Source organism: Triticum aestivum, chromosome 4A, assembly GCF_018294505.1.
Source record: "Triticum aestivum cultivar Chinese Spring chromosome 4A, IWGSC CS RefSeq v2.1, whole genome shotgun sequence".
NCBI lineage: Eukaryota > Viridiplantae > Streptophyta > Magnoliopsida > Poales > Poaceae > Triticum > Triticum aestivum.
The window spans coordinates 623,768,830-623,776,513 of NC_057803.1; the positions used below are offsets into that span (position 1 = coordinate 623,768,830).

Consider the following 7,684-nt stretch of genomic DNA (forward strand, 5'->3'; position numbering starts at 1 on the left):
AAAAAACCTCCTGTAGGAGGTGTCCATAACGAAATAGTAGAATTTTTTTGCAAATTCTCGCATACAGCCATGGGGTCGTTTGGCACCGGTATATGTGATTAGTGGATCTTCAGTCTGGGGGCGCCGAGGATACATACATAGTGGTATGATTCTGAAAGTCATCACATATATATCTTTGCTAAGATTTTAACTTGCCTTGTGAATTTCTTCCGTTGAGTGCTTATTTGCTGACAGGCCATGTTAAATTGTCACTGTTTGGTATGGGTCGCTTCATGTGAGAAAATCAGACCTTTCTTTGTAGCTTCAAAGACGCAGTAATTGCATCTTTTAGGATAGGTTTTCCATTGCTTGTGCCCCGTCGATATGTAGTGTTTATGTATGTTGTTTTTATTATTTACATTGGAACTGAATTTAAAGCAAGAGAAGTATGAATAAAAAAAGGAGAAATTGAGAAAATGATAGATTTATTCCCAACGTCCGTGGTGCATCTTAGAAAATAGGGGGTACATGCTGGTATCTTTTTGATAATATAAAATAAATACGGTATGTGCACTTGTAGTTTAGATCATTCTGATGGAATCTCCTGCAAGATTGGTACCTGTGATGAAGTGATAGAGAGTCTTTGCCAATTGTTGTACCCGACCCACTGGTGGTTTGGTGCCGGTGTAGGCAATGATTGGATCATCGGTGTATGGGCATTTAGGGTACATTCATAGTGGTATCACAACAAAGAAATTGTCTCATATCTTTGCAAGGCTTTTAGTTTGCCTTCTCATTTGACTGTGCGGTAACCTGTTGGTGGGCCATATTGAACTGCCGCTGATTGATTCGTTCTCGTACCTTCGCTTGTGTTGGAAGCACGCTTCTTTTTTCTACTTCAAGTGCATGATAGTTGTGATCACTGATAGTGATGTTGTAGTGGGTGCATATGTGTTTTAAAGCTGCTTGAGCAGCGCTTTCTTTAGTTGTACCTTGTGTTTCAGCGAGTTCACCTGTGAATGCAATCTATTTTGTGTTTCAGCAAAACAGAACACGTCAATAATATAATTTGTTAGGTGCCAATATCGCCAACAACTTAGACATGCGGCCAGAGAAAAAAATGACTATATTTTTTTAGGAAAAAATGACTATATTAAATAGCTCATAAAAAACTCTATGCATTATACACATGTCAACATTAGTTGTACCGTTTCAAGAGCTATGCCCAATTGTTCTGGGCTAGAGTTCAACCGTGAATTACCCGCAAGAAAGAAGAAGAGTTCAACTGTGAAGAAAACGCAATCTATTTGAAAAGTCATTTTTTAATCCCTATTAGGCCCTTATCTATTTAGGCAGGTATGTTTATATATTTTTGGAAAGATAAGAACAGGAGATTATGAACGGTAACAGAAGCATGTAAAAGTGCTCGTTGCTTGTGCCATTGAAGGGAGAAAGACTGAGACCATATTTTGAGATATAGTATTATGGAAATATTTATGAATAAAAATTGAGCTATGCGATTGAAGGGAAAATATCACAGGACTGCAACTCTCTTCTTATATGAATGAAAGGGCCCATGTTGTTTGTGCGATTGAATTATTTTAAATGATATACATTCTTGCGGTGTGCACATGTTCCTATGCTAAGGAGAGAAAAGAGTTCTTCGCACATGTTTGGTGTGCCTTTTTGTCAGGAATAATACACGTACTATTCATGCAACTCTTGTTTTTTCCTTCTATATTGTACAAAACACAACTGGAAAGTTTTTGGGATGAAATTGACGGGTGCACCAAATGTAGCTAACCTGTAACCACGAATTTCTTTTACTTGAAATAAAGTCATGGAAGAGTCGTCGATGGAGGGCGTGCAGGAGTATCAAGTTTCACCAGCCAATTCAAATCCGCGGCATGTGTGCTGATGAGACAGGTGCCGCAACTGTGAGACCCAAGTCAAAGTCTCCCCCAAAAAAATGTAAGACCAGTCCGTAGCACTCTTTCATTAAGTGTAGGATTTTCGAAAATGAGCTTGCATGGAGATCCGTGTAGAGCTTGCAGGGATCAGTGGAAAGGCCGGGCATGCAGACATAGCCGCCGCATCTAGTATATACACTTCGAACTCATGCACACAAGTGCCCATGAAAAGGATCGGGACTGTCCTCCATTAGAGAAATTTAATTACGTGCAGTGAAATCAAACTGCTGCTCAACAGTGATCCCCGCGCATGGCCTGCATTCAGCAAGCAAAATTTACTTCTCCCTACCGCAATTCGTCAAGAATCTGACTCATGTGGCGTAGCTAGCAGGCTAAAATAAACCCTTCCAACAAACTACAGTTTGGCATAACATAACAGGAACATGCTATGTTCGAGCATGCTGCATCTAGTCATTCTCATTTGGCACGATGCCATCGAGGGGCTCACGCAGTTCGCCGCGGTGGTGTAGGTGGCTCGCAGGTCGACAGTGGCGGTGGGCGTCCAGCGTGCGGTTGACTGGTTGGGGCAGTGCGCGGCCACGCAGACCTCACGACGCGCACTGACACAGCAGCAATATGCAAGCAGCACGCATGGCACACGATGTAGAGAGTGAGGAAGAGGCAACCCTGTGTGCTCGCCATCCCGCAGTTGACGACGATCGAGGTGGGCAAGGAACAGGAGGGCGTCGTCACGTCCGCTTTGGCTCTAGCACCTCTCCAGTCTCCATGACGACGACGCGGGGGAAAGACTCCGATTTGCGCTGGATGGCAAGGCGACAGCGGCCTGGGCGAACGCAACGTCGAGCGGCGAGCCGGCGGCGACGTGACAAGGATTGGCGGGGCTTCAGCCTGAGAGGTCGCTAGCTCGTGGCCTCAGCGGGTAGGCCGGGCTCGAGGTCAAGATTGCTGGCGCATGCCTAGACGACGATGGCGCAGTCCACAAAAGCCTTCTCCCACTGCTTGGAATCCAGAGAGCTCAGGTCGTCCGAAGCGCCGCCGCGGTCCTGCGCGCAGCTCCTCGGCGAGCGCGGCACCGGATTGTAGGCTGTCCTGGCAATGGTCGCAACCTGGGCACCCCCGTGCGACGGCAAGGAAGCGTATGCGGAGACGGAAGGAGGGGCGGTCGAGCCCGTCACCGCGGCGCCGAAGCCGGCGACCATGCATTGCATGACGCCGCAGAAGAGAGTGATGACAGCGGCGGCGTGCTCCATCTTCAAGAGGCGGCCGCGCGCAGACGGATTTGAGCGACCAGAGCGGTGGGGAAGAGCGACACTCCTGCAGGTGCCACCGAAGACCGTCACGGTCTGGTCGACCGCCGCGGGCAGGCCGAGGAGCCAGGGTGAGATGGCGTCAGCGGAAGTTGAGAAGAGGCCCTCAAAGTCGTGGGAGACGACGTTACTGCAGTCGGAGGCAACGCTCCATGTCTGGAGGCGAGACGGAGCAGCCGAGCAGGCACTCCCCCACGCGCACGACGCGTCGGCGAGAGCGAACCACGACGGCGTGGCGTCCATGGCGGAGAGCGCACGGCGTCGGGGTGAGGACGACCCTGAAGACGCCGTCCAGAACGAACAAGAGCAGGAGCAACCATCGCCGGCCGAACAATGGCACCACTAGTTAGAAAGGAGAGAGAGCAGATGGGAGCAGATGGAATGAAGACGGACGCACGTAACAGGCAGTATTTATAGGAGACAGCAGAGAGGAAAAGCAAAAATCGAAAACAGCTACCGCACAAGCTGTAGAAGGGCTCAGAAAACTGGATGGAAGCGGCAACCGACAACATAGCAAACCCAGAAGATGCGGCGGCGACCGACTCGATTGGAAGGATAAAGCAAACGTCGATCCCTCCACGCGCACGACATGCATCCAATCCCGAACTGAGAAGGAACCAGAACATGCAGCCAATGGAGAGTTCAGGACTCAATTTTTTATGGTTTCTAGCAGAAATCAGTATGCGCACCAAACCGTGTACCCGGCTATATCCCCCACTAAAGCACGTGTCGCTCACCCACTGGGTCGATTTTGACTGATAAGAAAAAATCAAAAAAAAACATGGTAAACTAAACCTGGCCAGGTTTAGTATATTTAGAATTAGGACGCCGCTAACTGCCACACGTGTGGCAGGAAGGAAGATGCACCATACGTCTTTAATGCAAACAGATTGCCACGTCATCGCATGCATGCATGTAGGAATCTTTTTGGATTTTCAGTTTTTAAAATGTTTTATCTCTTAAACGAAAAATCCGATTGAAGATCCGTTTTCACCATTAAATCCCTCGCGATGAGATCTTCGAAACTAGATCCCATGTTGATATATTTTGATGAATTTTTTTGGATTAAAAGTTGCCATGTCTATTCCATATGAATTGCCATGATGTTTACACCGAAGTTGCCATGATATGTTTCAACTATTTTCTTCTACATTTAAAAGTAATTTTTGACATTTATAAAACGGGGAATTAAGAAACTAGATTTGTCATGAGCCATAAACTAAAATTGTCATGATACATGCACGTAAAATTGCCATGGTTCATACAAAAAATAATTTTCATGGTCAAAGTACCGGAGTTGCCATCATCAAAATACTAAAATTGCCATGATCTACAAACTAAAATTGCCACATGGCAACTTTAGTTTAAGCCCTATGACAACTGCAGTGTAAACATCATGGCAACTTCTGGACAAAAATAATAATTCGTCGAAACATATCAACATGGGGTCTAGTTTTGAAGATCTCGTCGAGACGGATTTAATGGTGAAAACGGATTTTTAGTTCGCTTTTTTATTTAGGAGATACAACATTTTAAAGCCGAAAACCAAAAAATTTTCTGCTGATGTCATCTATTCATACGTGGCAAAATGAGTGGTGATGGAGGCGTGTGGGCGATGTGCAAACGCCCACATGTGTGGGCGTTAACATTTTCGTAGAATTATGGAGTTCCTTGTAGGGAAAAAAGCAAAAAGAACTAGGAGTACGCTGGGTTGTGACGCACCGGACAAAGATTGATGCAACCCCGGGGGCTACCCAAGGAACATAATTAGTGCGACCAAAGAACAAAGGAAAAATGGGAACTTGGCTTCGAGCGAAACATCTTTATTCATAAGGTGATCGAACTAAAACATAATTGAAAAAAATGGAAAAAGTCTACGTATACAAATAACGCAGCTTGGTGATTTTCCATGTTCTCTTGGTGACTTCACCGGTGTTAGATCCTGAAGCCGGCAGGTGCCAACTTGTAGCATTTCATGAACTGTGGGCTCAGATTGATTGTGCATGACCTTGCTTGGGATGAGATGCAGGACGAGATCATGGCTGGCCAGGAATTTGGTGGCCGTGGTAGCGGCACAAGTGTTGTTGATATATGTTTGAGTGGGAGATCATGAGCTATGTCTTCCTCGAGGGTGTCGAGGTCGTCTTGTTGGGCCGACTCGCTTACGCCTAGACTTAGGCGATGGCCTGGGTGAGTCCTGCACGATGTCGTTGGGTAGGGTGTCTTCATGCTTGTATACCATGAAGAATGGGGTGTAGCCAATAGAGTAGTTTGGAGTCGGTTGCGGGTTCCAGAGGACGGAGAGGGGCTCGTCAATCCAATTGCCGCAACCAAGCTAGGAGCCGGGCTTGTTTCCTTGGAGGACTAGCTCATTTGTGCGCTCAATTTGGCCATATATAGGACTGCATATGAGCCACCGAGGTGTAGTCGAGGACAATTTGATTCTTGGCGCATAATGCACTTACGAACTCAGCGATGAAATTTGATCCGTTGTCAGTGATGATGCTTGGGGATGCCGAGTCAGTAGATGAGGCTAGAGATGAACTTAATGATCACCCATGACAATTGCGACCAGAAGGGGCGTGAAGCCGCCCTATGTGGTTTTTAGTGGGCTCAAGATATCCAAGCCCCATACGCCAAATCATCAAGTAATGGGGACGGTCTTGAGTTGAGGACTGTAGCCGGCATATGCGTTTATGGGGAAATTTCTGGCACCCTACGCAAGTGTGGACTATGCTCGGCATCACCTACCACTCTAGGCCAGAGTAGACTTGGCAGAAAGCTTTGCTGACTAACATGCGAGGTAACGCGTGATCTCCTTGAGCACGCCCAATTCCTCGTGGGAGATGCATAGTTGGAACCCTCCAGTCACCTCGCCTATTAGATGTGAAGGAAATATGCCCTAGAGGCAATAATAAAGTTATTATTTATTTCCTTATATCATGATAAATGTTTATTATTCATGCTAGAATTGTATTAACCAGAAACATAATACATGTATGAATACATAGACAAACAGAGTGTCACTAGTATGCCTCTACTTGACTAGCTCGTTAAACAAAGATGGTTATGTTTCTTAACCATGAACAAAGAGTTGTTATTTGATTAACGAGGTCACATCACTAGTTGAATGATTTGATTGACATGACCCATTCCATTAGCTTAGCACCCGATCGTTTAGTATGTTGCTATTGCTTTCTTCATGACTTATACATGTTCCTATGACTATGAGATTATGCAACTCCCGTTTACCGGAGGAACACTTTGTGTGCTACCAAACGTCACAACGTAATTGGGTGATTATAAAGGAGCTCTACAGGTGTCTCCAAAGGTAGATGTTGGGTTGGCGTATTTCGAGATTAGGATTTGTCACTCCGATTGTCGGAGAGGTATCTTTGGGCCCTCTCGGTAATGCACATCACATAAGCCTTGCAAGCATTGCAACTAATGAGTTAGTTGCGGGATGATGTATTACAGAACGAGTAAAGAGACTTGCCGGTAACGAGATTGAACTAGGTATTGGATACCGATGATCGAATCTCGGGCAAGTAACATACCGATGACAAAGGGAACAACGTATTTGTTATGCGGTCTGACCGATAAAGATCTTCGTAGAATATGTAGGAGCCAATATGGGCATCCAGGTCCCGCTATTGGTTATTGACCGGAGACGTGTCTCGGTCATGTCTACATTGTTCTCGAACCGTAGGGTCCGCACGCTTAACGTTACGATGACAGTTACTATGAGTTTATGCATTTTGATGTACCGAAGATTGTTCGGAGTCCCGGATGTGATCATGGACATGATGAGGAGTCTCGAAATGGTCGAGACATAAAGATTGATATATTGGAAGCCTATGTTTGGATATCGGAAGTGTTCCGGATGAAATCGGGATTTTATCGGAGTACCGGGAGGTTACCGGAACCCCCCGGGAGCTGTATGGGCCTTAGTGGGCTTTAGTGGAAAGGAGAAGGGGCAGCCCAAGATGGGCCGCGCGCCTCCCCCCTCCCCTAGTCCTATTAGGACAAGGAGAGGTGTCCGGCCCCCCCTCTCTCTTTCCCCCTCAGTGAATCCTATTCCAACTAGGATTGGGGGGGGGGGGGGGAATCCTACTCCCAGAGGGAGTAGGACTCCCTTGGCGCGCCCTCCTTGGCCGGCCGGCCCCCTCCCCTTGGCTCCTTTATATACGGAGGCAGGGGGGCACCCTAGAACACACAAGTTGATCATTGAGATCGTTCCTTAGCCGTGTGCGGTGCCCCCTGCCACCATATTCCACCTCGATCATATCGTTGTAGTGCTTAGGCGAAGCCCTGCGTCGGTAGAACATCATCATCGTCACCACGCCGTTGTGCTGACGAAACTCCTCCCCGACGCTTTGCTGGATCGGAGCCTGGGGATCGTCATCGAGCTGTACGTGTGCTAAGAACTCGGAGGTGCCGGAGTAACGGTGCTTGGATCGGTCGGAT

The 7,684-nt window shown here is 47.0% G+C and overlaps 1 pseudogene; it reads right to left on the reverse strand.

The window, feature by feature from the left end:
• Positions 1–2,866: 2,866 nt before the first annotated feature.
• Positions 2,867–3,577, reverse strand: LOC123084107 (protein phosphatase 2C 53-like; annotated as a pseudogene).
• Positions 3,578–7,684: the final 4,107 nt, after the last annotated feature.